At 31.3% G+C, this 13502-nt stretch overlaps 1 long non-coding RNA gene across 1 annotated transcript; it reads left to right on the top strand.

Annotated features, from left to right (window-relative positions):
* Positions 1 to 10200: 10200 nt before the first annotated feature.
* On the top strand, positions 10201 to 13211 carry LOC139906827 (uncharacterized). The gene is made up of 2 exons (XR_011782811.1): positions 10201 to 12342; positions 12405 to 13211. It is a non-coding gene; the product is annotated as an uncharacterized lncRNA (long non-coding RNA).
* Positions 13212 to 13502: the final 291 nt, after the last annotated feature.

Raw genomic sequence — 13502 nt, 5'->3', positions numbered from 1 at the left:
GCAAGAAATATATACTTCTACTGAAGTTTTTTTAAATGGAGAAGCGAGAGGGAATTACTTTTCCAGCGTAAACTTCCATGAACTTAACAATATTTGGATGATCAACGATATCGAGTGGAATATTGCAAGAGATATGCATTTTGGTTATATCTGTAATAAAATTGGAATGTTCAGAATTTTAATTAATTATATGACTTGTATACAGTTCCAAACTCATTTCGTGAATGTGGGTTTTACAGTGTTGCTCCACTATGAACATCTTCAGGGTAATAGTTCATAATTAAAAAGACGGCATACCAAAAATCTAGAATCCTCGTAGTAACTACATATATATTTACATAAATTATCAGCGATTAAATAATATTTAATCAATTTATTTAACATTTAGAAAGCTATTATGTGGATTCAAATTTTTTCACCAAACGTTGAATTGTTGATTTTGCAGGTCGATTACGTTGACCATAAATTGGTGTTAACGCTCTTAAAGTTTGGATCAAAGACACCCAACTTTTGTAAAAAATTTTAATCATTTGCAAGCGTTCCTCGAGTGTGTACTGCTCCATGATAAAACTACAATTACTTCTGAGCGTAGCTGTTAAAGAAACAATAACAAATATGACGTCGTTTTCCAAACCTATCAACGTAAAATGTGAGTGTCCCTATTGAAAAACCTTTTATAAATATTAAGTAATTTTGAAATAAAATAATATTAATTTATTTTACTTTTATTTTTATATTAAACAAATCATACTTTCTTCCATGAAAAAATAACTAATATTGGACTTGTTAGCACAATGATAAGTTTCTTATTAGTCCATTATATGGAAATATTTTATAATTTATTTTGTAATTAGTATGTAAAGGAAAATTACAAAATATCAAATTAACATAAGATAAATATCTATTTTGAACTAATACAGTAAATAATTTCATTTATGTTCATATGAAACTTGGTTAAATATGTGACATTAATAAAAATTTCAATATTGTGTTTATATTTTTGTTCGTCTCAACGATAACAAAAGAAATGATCTTTGGGGTACTGTATAATATTGAATCCGATTCTTGGCAATAACAATCTTGCAGTTAAGAAGAACTAAATTATTATTATTAACAATTTTACGATACGGCAACTAACTCTTATATTATTAATGATAAATGAAAGTTAGTTAAGAATTTATTGCTGTTTACCATAGTACATAGATTATAAAATAGGACAAATATGCATACATTACAAAACTACAAATACATACGACAAAGAAAACGAACATACAAAGGGGTATATGCGCTACTAAAACAGAAATTTATCTTAAGTCCTACTTAATTTTATAGTTATTATAAATAATTTGTTTCATTTTTTTACATCTCATAAATTTAAAAATACGAAGATCTTCATCCTTTTCATGAATGGTTTGGTATCTCTTATATGGGAGTGATGGACATCTTTTAATAAGGTTGTCTGTGATTTGTAGTTCTTCCATGTAAATATTGGACTTGTATTTTTTCATTTGCTCAGATGGGTCAAAAATGTTCCATAACCTGTGTTGGCTTAAACAAGTAAGTTCATGCTTTGACACGAAAATTTGACACTCTTTCGTTTTGGGTTCTTCAACATGTGATGTGTATCTTTCATTATTTGACCTTCTCTGTTAATGTTACACCAAACTTCGAAGAAGAAGTCACCCACCACCTTCTTTATGTAGCTAGTGGGCGCTCCAACACAAAAACGATTTTCACTTTCAGTACAACTCTTTGTAAGGTAGTATGCGAATTCGTTTCCTTAAATATTTGAATGACCTTCCACCAATCGAGATATATGTTTATTTCACATTTTCCAATTTTCAATTTTTTTTTCACTTCTCAACTATATCACTTTTTGTAAACGGATTTAGAATAGCAGCAGTTGTCGTTTGAGAAACCGATCGAATTATTACGTTTTTTGATGGCTTGTCTTGGTTAAGAAGACCCACCACTAATTTTGTGATGCCATTATTTATACTTGGAAGACCGATGCTTTTTTATTTAATGATGTTGATGATTGATAAATTGACATGTCACCTCGAGTGATAACCCATCCCGTACCTGTGTTGCCTTTCTCATCTTTGGATTCGTCTGTATATATAATTGTATCACGGTGTCCATCTTGACAGTTGTCGACACAGATACGATTGCCGGTGATATAGTCACTTACTTTATTCAATTAAACTTGATCATGTATTTTATTAGAAAGAAAACTATGTCCATGACGCCTTGGAAGATCACCGAGGCCATCCCAGGTGCCCCAGACAAAATGTCTTGTTATCCATCTAGACTTCGTTGCTGGTACTTTTATGTACAGATCGAGTGGAGTGATTCCCAACACTGCTTCTATTCCTGTTTTTGGTGTTGATCACAGCGTATGAGCCATACCTAAGAGATTTTCTCTCCGAGTGGTGATTATTTTCCTTATTCAATCTTTCATTGCCAAAACAGTGTGCCCCTATACAAGACATCTATGGGAGATAATCGGTCTGATCATGATTTCGTTGAGCCAGATAACTTTATCTGAAGTTAACCCCCACTTTTGCCCTATGACTGCCTTTGCCATGTTCCATCTATGGGAAGATGTAGCAGCTTTTTCTCTCATGTGTTTGCTCCAAGTGAGTTCTTGATCAAACAACATACCTGGGTACTTCATTTCTGTTGCTTATTTCATAACTTTGCCATCCGTATATAATTCTGGAAAGTATTTTGATCTTAATTTATACACTTTTGAGAAAAGAATAGCACTTGATTTTGATGGAATAAAGGTGAAGCCATATGTTACCCCCATTTCAGAACCAAATCTATGGTATCCTGCATCCCATTGACAAGGGTACTAGGATGTTTAACACTAATGAAATGAATCTAAGGATATCCTCTGCATAACTACATCATCTACGTTATTAATTATATCAATGCAAATTGTATAACAAAAACGTGTCGATGACTTCAGATTTGATAGATAAACAGCAGTTTCTTGATCCAAACGATCTACTCTCTCCATTCATTAATTCACAGCATTACCATTATAGGACAAAACACCAATGATCCACACTGGGTCGTTTTCATCTTATTTGACAATCCTTTAGATCCTTGATGAAGACAAAATAAGATAATGTTTTAATGCTTAATTAATATTTAATACTAAAACATACAATAGAGAAACCGTTCTTACCTATACACCATTGATGGACACGAAGTCGGATTGAAAACTTGTGTGAACTTATAAAATAAGCAGAGTAACACTGAAGATTTGTTTTGGAGTTATAAGTGTTAGTCCTTGTTGGACTCATATTTGAATTGAGGATATTTATCAGAGTAATTTTTGTCTATGGTTATGTTCTTACTTCTTCCTTTCTATATACAGAGTAGGTTTTGTGTTTTCTTTCTTTTTAACTCTCTTAGGGCTGCTCACAGTGAATCCAATAAAATGTCGTGACAGCAAAGCAGCTCTACTCTTAAGTATTCTTCAAATTGTGAGGGTTACCACGTTAATTTCCGGTTTCTTTTTTTTAACGCACAAGGGACACATATAATATTCAGCACTGCCGATAAAGATTCAGAACAAGGAAGAGTTTGACAAAAGACTGGTCAATGGTACTAAGAAACAAATCTTACGCTCCCAAAAAAACCCCAAATAAGATTGATTGTCTACATAATATACTTTTGAGGAGTCCTGGGAGAGAGGATAAAAAGAGAAAGAAGGGAAAAAGTAACCTGTAATCAGGAAAAACTTCATCAGTATATTTTTCTCATAAACTTGAATTTAGATATGATAACTGTCGAGCATAGATATATGACAGAAAATCTAAAAGAAATATACCAAAACTAAACCAAGAGATCTTAACAGCTCAAATAAAAAAAAACAATTTTTGTGTCTCTTCCTCTAGAATGTAAAATATCTCAGAAATTATCATAGACGATATGACTGTACATTGATTACCATAGAAGCAGAAATGAAGATATTTTTGTCTCCCGGATCAAAAAATATATTTGAAGGCTGGAGACCAAAAGAATTCATACACTATATAAATTGTATTAATGATAAAATAGAGACGTGGACTATGATTAGAAAATGGAATGACAGACACAAAAGAAGACTTTATCATAAAAGTTTCGAGTATAGCTCATTTGACATAGTTGAGGTTATACTCCACGAACGAAAAACTATTGTAGCAAACATTTATGGCCCAAATGAAAACAGTGTATAATTTTTTGAAGAAATCTAAAATATCTTCATTCAATTTGGGAATGTAAAATAAGAATTGTGGGGGATTATATATTTATTTTTTTTATAAAATCTCTGATTCCCTCAAATATCAAAGAGAATACTTCCTAAAATGAAGGGATGTATTGCAGTTTTTGATGGAGGATTTGGGAATGGATGATGCAATTAAACTCCGTCATAAAGACAGCTATGTTGATACATGGCCATCTTAAATCAAAAAAAGTCACATAGACGAGGGTTCTAATAGTAAATAAATTATTTAATAAGATTAACAACCCCATTAATAAACAAATACAAATATCTTTTAACTTAAACGTACCTCCAGCAATACAAAAAGCCAAATTTCAAATAAATACTGGAAGAAGCTTTTACGAATTTAAAATTAGTTGTGCTCTTTTTTTTAAATGCATTGTACCGTCTAGATGGAAAAGGAGGGAGAAGAAAAGATTATAAACCTCTGCTTCTTCAAAAAGTGTTGGGGATCGATTGTTGAGAAATTTACAAACTCATATCCACAGGATGAATTTATTGTGTTATTATTTTATCGGATAATTGCATGACGAAAATTTATACAATTTCAAATGCAGAAAAGTGGACAAACAAAACCATATTTTTATGGATTGTGCCAAAAAAAAAAAAAAAAAAATTACAAGACTCGGGACAAAGATTTCGGGAGCTGGGACTTGTAAAAAAAGTCATTGGCTTATTTTTTGGACCTCTCAAACGAGGCAGAAGGATGGCTATTGCTAAAAATCTTTTGATTCAAATTTAAAAAAAAAATCATGTTATGTAAAATGGACGGTAAAATAAAGTCCATAGATGCACCGAAGAACCATATTGTATTTTACCTGCTGTCTATTAATTATTTTAACGAAGAGCTTTGCTTTTTAATAGAAATACCAATTTTACAAAGATTTTTAATTTTCAAAATAACACCTGACATAAAAAATTCAAAAGAAGAATCTTATCCCAACAAGGAAGTGCGAACGCCTCTATCAATGTTGCCCATATTTTACTTATTTTGTTTATTTTATTGTTAAAGTTCAGTTACATTGGAATGAAATATATATTTAAAAAAATGCACAACATCGAGATATTAACATTAAAATTGGTTGGGAAATAAATATAATACTCCCGGTATAGTTACTTTTCTAAGAACGACCGCAACATGAACCTATCCACGTTGAGTTTAAGAGAATCACTTCTAACGAGCACGTTGTCCATTGAGCTACGTAAAACAAAAACAAGAAGGAGAACAGCCTATTTTCCTATTCTAATCACTAAACTTAGTTTTTTTCTGGTAAAATATACCTTGGTTAACCTTGAAAAAATAGGTAGACACATTTTTCTATGCCCAGACATTTCATTAATTGAAAATGGGTATATACCAAGTCCCTTCTAGTTTAGCTCTGGAAAATAAGGTTTTTTAAATTACTCTTAATATGAGTTACTATATTTATCATGTGTGTACCAGGGCTAGGGTTTTTAAAGTATCATCTTGGATTTTAGTTTAGAAAATGAATTCAATCTTGGGTTGTTCTGATATAATCTTATTAATAAAGAAAAGTTTATCTGTATGTAAGTGTGAATGTCTAAAAACAGTCACAGGGTGCACTGTATATAGCAGGGCTGTGGAGTTGGACACGTGGACTTGCGGATTCGCTATATTTTCTTAGGACTCGGACTCGTCTAAATTTAGTTCGATTCCTTACATTCTTTTTTTATTAATAATAAAAAATTCATAATAAAATGATTAAAAGTATATTTAGGTTCCCGTCAGTCTGAGGCCAAATATTCATATTTGCGATACATGGAAATTACAATTTTGAAATTAAGGGTCTCCTATGATTTCAATATTTAGAGGACCTGGTAATTATATATTGTAATATCAAAGATCCCTATCGTCAACTCTTTACATGCATTTATTAAAAGCAATGCCGTTTTAGGACACAAACCATCAAGGACTGGATCATTTTCTTCAAATTTCAACATTTACTAAGTAATATAACCTTGATAAGAACTGAGTAAGATAATAGATTAATATTGTAACCATTCTTTGTTATACAACATTAGTTGGGAAGTTGTGATTATTACAGAAAAGATTAGGAACGGAGTAGAAATGTAGCAATTATTTTTGACACGAATATTAAAATTTGAAAGAACAGATTCTTTAGATAGTTGAATCAAAGCTTAAACAGTTTATAACAATTCTAAATACCATAGAAAATAAAGAAAATGTTTTTCAAAGAAAAATAACTTTTATAACTGAACATTTCAACAATATATCAAAACCAAAATAGAGGAGAAGCTTGTATTACATGAGAAAATTGTCTGGAGTTTTAAATTCAAATATAAAGATATTCTGTTCTACAAGCACATATCTCAATTCCTGGGCATAGTCACTTCCTTCAGAACATTGAAAAGTAACAATAATTCTTCTTAACGCATCGACTTTAGACTCTCTCTCTAGACTTCATGTACCAAATACAAAAGGAAAGATTTTAGTAGAAGGGGAATGCAAACAGGGTGATCCTCTCACTTTTTCGTTGTTTCTCATTGCCATTAACTATCTTTACTGCGTAATTGATTCAAAATATCTCGTGAAAAGTCAAAAAGTTAATGATACATCATTTAAGACTCTTTTATATCCAGATTATCTTACAATTTTTACAATATGATTGCAAAGTGAGAAGAAATCTCATTAAAAAACTTTATGGATGAGATTGCCGAATTCGAAGGAGCATGAGGCTTGAAAATGAACATAGTTAAAACAGAATTTGTCACCTTTCTAAAAAAAAAAAACAAGCGCTCTCCTTGTCGTTGTAGTCTCTTCGATATCCCAAGAACATGTCATTAATGATAATTACAAAAAAATGGTAGATAAAGTGTCGTATGAAGTCAACATATATACTTCGTTGAATATTATAAATTTAGAAAAACTCCAAATCTGGGAGTAACTTTTCGTTCCTAAAATTGGCTTCCTTTTGAGATATACACCATTTTCCAAATATACAAGCAAGAAAAAAAGATTGTCTCAGGTAATACCTTTGTCTGGAGAGTTAAACTACAGTTTTTTTTTCAAATGACTACCTAAAACCTTACTTTGCTAAAACCCCATGGATAGAGGAGATGTTTGGGCAAAAATAATCAAATATGTGTTCGAAAGATCAACTGGACAAGGGTTTTTAGACAGATTTTCCAGACAGAATGAAGCTTGTAAAGTAATAAAGACCTTGGTTAATTATTGTTAAAGAATAGCAATTTATGGGGGAAGTTCAATCGTGTGTACTCTGATTACCTTAGATCCTGATGAATCACTCAACTATAATCCAGCCTTAGAACTGTCGATCAGTATTCTAAAAGAACATGCAATAACATCAACAAGCTAGCTGAAAAGATTAAAAGGAAACATGACTAATTGGACTATTTATGCAAGGGTCACTTCCTTGACTTGGGCTGCTAATTTCTTACAACTAGGCCTGTCATTTCCCTTCTTTATTGGAACTGGTTCAGTGGAATGTGAATTTTGAAGTCAGAAACTCATTTTTGTAAAGATATGTCTAATCTGACGGAAATAAAAGTATCCCTTCAGCATTTCCAAGTTCTATCAATAAATCAATTAGTCAAAGACCAGTAGTTTTAAGAACGTGTAGTTGTTCTGTGACAAATTGGACCTTTATTTAGTATATAACAAGTAGCTGTTGGTCATATGATTGTGCAATATGACGCTTTCCAAAATATGACTATTTTGGCGAAAAAATAGTTCATGTCCAGAAGGATTACGTAGTTATACTCAAATTGGGTATCATTTTCATAAAGGAGTATATCCTGGGCATAATCGATTAAATTTTCACGAATATCGCTCATTCCATATTTTGGTTGAGCCCTCTTGTAATGCGTAATTTTGCATAACATTTTAAATGTGTACATCGTAAAAAAAAGGGAAATATTACAGCTTACTGTAACATTCATTTTAATGACCAACGGTATTTTTTTCACACGTAAATAAAATTAGGGAGTAGGCCTAATATTCTTATTTGTTTTTTAATTTTTCTGTAGAAGAAGTAGTATGAATTTGGTATCAATTTCAAACTTATTACATTTCCATTAAAATGATGGCAAATTAAGCCTATAGTCCTTTTTTATCAGTAGATAAAGCTACTTAAAGCCAGGAATTTATCTAGAAGTGTGAATTTTCGATTTTTTAAATGGCCATTGCACAAAAGTTATGGAAGAAACAACTGAATAAACAGTTTTATTTAAAATTCCTGGCTACTGTCTATCATTTCAACAAAATAATAGTTTTTTTAGATGTACATTTTAGATTCAGAGGTCTACAAAATTGGGATTTCAAAATTTGTGTAACACAAAAACTGTCATTTTTGTGAAAATTGCTCAGAAATTCAAATTTCTTGTTTAAACAACACAAAGAATAAGATTAAAACATATAATTCATAATCTACAGACATTTTTACCCTAGAAAAGACTTATTAAACAATGTTCAATGTTTATTTTATACCCTAAATATTTTTTTCACACTTTTGGCAGTGAAACCAGGTTCAAATCTTTAACTATGTCATTTACGGAGTAGAATTTGTGTTTATTTCCTTCTCAACCCACTCATTGCTGCTAACACCTAATTTAATAAAACTTCATGACAGTTGAGCTGCTCTTCTCCAAAACATTCTTCAAATTGTCAGGATTACCACGTTAATTTTCGTTGTTGATTTTTTTAGCGTATCGGTGGATAGCATTTTAAACATCTTTAGTAATTAGTCTCCAATGATACCCACCTAAAGACTTGTTGTTATCTTTTTATAATGATAAAAAGAACGGGTATGTACGGAAAGGGTCTGTGATGGACGGAAGGCATACTACTACAAAGGATATCGTATATACAAATATTTTCGTAATTAAGAGAAATATTCACTTGCAAGTTACGTACATGCATACATATACATGTAAACAAAGCAACTGTCACACCAATATTTCCATTGGTATTACATACATTATACTTAGGAATCTTTTCAACTACGGAGGAAAGGAATATTAAGTAATGGTTGACAGCTTTTACGACGTCCTTTTCGTTGAGAAATTACATTCAACAAAAACAAAAGACATCATAAATGTTATTACTGAGTGTTTTTCTACTTTCGAAATCTAATCTATATGCACCTCGAAAATGGACCCCAGTTTCTTCATAAATTCGCCAGTTTCTGCTAAGATAATTCAATTATACATGAAACCTCTTCACCTGACCATCTTAAAGTAATGGTCATGTTGAGGCTGTGGTAAATTAGTCTAAATAAATACTTCATATATTCAGAGAAAACTTGGCATTATTCGAGAAAGAGTAAAACGCTTGGCAAAGAAGGATAACACCTATTCACCTTCGTAGGTCATGATCGGAAGACGCACTCGAAGAAATTTCCCGGTCATCCAAAGATCTACACCTACAATCTTAAAGGTCGGTTATCGAGTAATTGTTCACGATGTACCTACAAGACGGTGCGACAGTCAATCGTGACTTCGATATCTTCTGGCCAACTCTCATATGAAGTTGTATTCGAAAGAATGACTTACGTCAGGAATAAGTTCCTAAAATCAAATAGATTTAATTTAAATAATTTTTGTGCTTAATTAAAAATTTATTTCATATGTTTGGTTTATTCATTTACATATTGATTCATTTTATTTTCAATTTGAAATTATTTGTGTATATAAATATATGATGTTAAGTCATACCCTCTATGGTACCGTGACCGATAAATTCATCCAAGCAAATTCATCCCTTGTCTTTGCATTCCTAGTTATTTCATTTCCAGCAAATTCATTCCCGTATATTTCATTCCCACTTTAAAAAGGGATATTTAGTGACATAACACGGTTTATGTATGTACACTAGTTAGTAGTTTTTTGTTTAGGGCTGTAGATAGAGGGCTTGGCAGTGAGCAGTCAGCACTGGGATGATTAGTGATGGATGGGAGACAAATACAAATAATTTATGATGCTTTGGATAACAAATGGCATCATAATAAATCTTTAATATTGACTAGAAATGGTTCCTCCTCTTCTTCATCGTCCATTACTACTCCCTCCTACACCTTCCCATCCATCGACAATCATCCATCATCATCACCTTATCTCTTATTTTTCACAATTCAAATTTACGTAAACAATAACCATAAGCAAATTGCTTGGGCCCCTAACTCCCTTTTCAAGGATCTCTTACTTTCCCTACTTCAAGCTCAACTATGGAATGAATCCTACAAGTTATAACAATCATCATCATTCATAGGATCATGCTGGGACTCCTAATAGATTTCTAGAATATATTATTCAACCTCCTCACATCCAATCACAACGTTCAAACTTCAATACGTAGTTTTTAAAGTATTTTGATGGTCCTAGTACTATGGTCCGTTGCGAAGAATAATTGATATTTATGTACTGTCTATTTCTTCATCAAGGGCCATGAAGAGGACTGTACTATTGTAAAGAACTAGATAAAGATGGGATCCTTGTCCATGAAAGTATGCATACATTTCTGAATTTGACATATGATATTAAATATATCATTAACTTATCACAATCATAGATTGTGTTGTGCTCACTTCCACCCTTCACTTGAAGCATGATAACTCGGGACTAGAAAGACCCCAAGCATGATCAGTTGGACTTGACTTAAACACTGAAAAGATGGACTCAAATAAAGCTCTGAATATTGGATATTTACTCTTTTCTTTAATTATATTTAGTATTTACCATTTAGAATGAGTAATAATAATTATTTATCGAGTATGAAGAGGGTCTATAATAAAGATGCTAAATAAGTTATGGGAAATATGAATTTTGGTAGATATGAGTATATTATTATATCTTAATATTTAGTTTCTTATATTGATTGTACTATGTAGGTTTTATTGAGGATAACCTTGACTAAAGTTCTTTTGTAATCTTCGACAACACTACTTTACTTATGGAGTCCATATGTTTCGCCAGTATAAAGTATGGAGTGAGATATTACAGGAGAATGTATCTTGTTCATATCATATAAAAAGGCCTTGTTGGACGAAGACTAGAGTTTAGGATCAACTCCGAAGTCATTTTTTGTAATGGTTTAACAATAGATAAAGAGTAGGATTTGTATTTACTTTCTTCCTCCCATCTCAGGGCTGTGTACAGCTAATCCAGTATACGTCATAACTAAGGGTGATAATTTTGGTTAGAATAGAAAAGCGTGCGAGCAGAAGAGAAGAAATACTTATGGCATCATTGATTAAATAATATACATCTTCTTCTATCAATCAAGAACGTCATCATTCCCGCCTTTATTATTCAATATTAATATAATATTAGATTGTGATAGTCGATAGAGAACTGAATAAAATGCCTAAAATAACGTCGCCTTCTGTCTGGATTTCTGAAAATGGAGGCCCAGGAATTTGGAAAATACTTACCGGATGAGAAACAGATGGTTTGTCGGATTTGTCGATATAAATGTGCCTTTAGTCCCCTGTCTAGAATTACACGCCACTCATTATCCTCATCTCATATCAAGAGTATGGATATTCATCTAAAATATCAAGTTAATGATGAATACATCAAGTCAGACTTTAACTCTGCTCTCACAAAGATGCTTATTGCATGTAATATAACCTTATCAATTGCTAATCATCTTATGTTCAAAAAAATTTATGGAGAAATACACGAGTAAACCTATCCCTTCCCGAGGAGCCATCATTAAATTAATGGAGGATGTTGCTACTGATGTCATTTATAGAAATACATATAAAAATGTTTTGAGTCGTCCACACCAAATGACGATCAAGTTATCAGTAAAAAGTATTTAATATTTACTAATTTCGAAATGAAACTCTGAATTTTGTATTATCTAACAGTAAGTATTCAATCTTTTTTTAAATCTAACCCTAAAATATGATTCTATTTTAGCTAAACATATCAAGAATTATGATACACAACTCATTAAATAGTAAAAAAAACTGCTTAAATGGTCACAACAACGGGGGTAGTAGCTTTGGATGGTTCGCAACTACTTTGTCTGAGACTAGTTTCTTCACTTAAAGACTTGGGTATGATCATTAGGTTTTCCAATATTACATAGTCAATAAATATTACTTCTTTATCACTTAAGGCTTAGCTATGGTTGATAGGCTCCAAGAAATGGTGTTCAGAAAACTCATAAAAGGCAAAAACAACTGCTTAAATTGTCACAGCATTGGGTGTAGCATTATAATTACCAATTGTGTAGATATGTTGTTATATAAGCATAAATAGCGGAGAAAAAAATCTTTTTTGATGCTCTTAATAAGGCGTAATATCGCCGGAGATTACTACATAATTAGCTTTTGCTCTAAATCTTTACGATGTTATGTTAGAAAACTACAATAAGTCAAGAATGGTTGCCTGAATTGTCTTATCAGTTAAATTTGACTGCATGGATTAACTTTTCTTTTTTTAGATAAATATGAAATAAATGAAAGTGGGATTCTAAAAGCTGTTCTTACTAAGATTGGAAGAAGATATGGATTGAAATTTAACATTATTTTATGATTTACTTTATTATTAATAATTATTAAAATCTCATCGGTAGAAATATATCTATCCTGTGCACAATTGTATATGCAACTTGCACATAAGGAAAAAAGGTGATGATCTTTTTGATTAAACTCCACGTCTGGCTTGTATTTTGCAACCTCAAGTTATGACATATTGAACTGAATTCCGATGTTAGAACAAGAAGATATTATTTAGATCAATCTATTATTTCAATATTCTGTATTTATAATTTATTGTTATTATTAGTTATATGATTCTAATTGTTTAATTTTGTATATTTAACTTAAATGTATGATGGTTTATTTTTTAGTATGTAGATTATATTTAATTTAAGCCTTCTATTTTAAATTTGGAACTTCAAATATATTTCGAAATACTCTTATTTTGTCGTTTTATTAGTTATTTTTCTGAGAATATGGTTCACAATAAATTACTATTTCATGGAGTGTGACATTTCCAAATCTACTGTAACCGATAAAAATCGTCTAAGTCAATTATATGTATTATATCTTTATTAAACATTTTGCTAATAAATACTTTCGTTACACCCTCAAAAATCATAATAAAGCAGGCAACTGATAAATACTGATGTGATTATCAGTGATAATCACTTCAGTATTTTAAACAATGATACCATGTGTATTTCTCCCCCCTGTCTCCTCGCACGCGTTTT

This window comes from Lepeophtheirus salmonis, chromosome 12, assembly GCF_016086655.4.
Source record: "Lepeophtheirus salmonis chromosome 12, UVic_Lsal_1.4, whole genome shotgun sequence".
Taxonomy (NCBI): Eukaryota; Metazoa; Arthropoda; class Copepoda; order Siphonostomatoida; family Caligidae; genus Lepeophtheirus; species Lepeophtheirus salmonis.
This window is presented reverse-complemented; position numbering and strand designations above follow the sequence as displayed.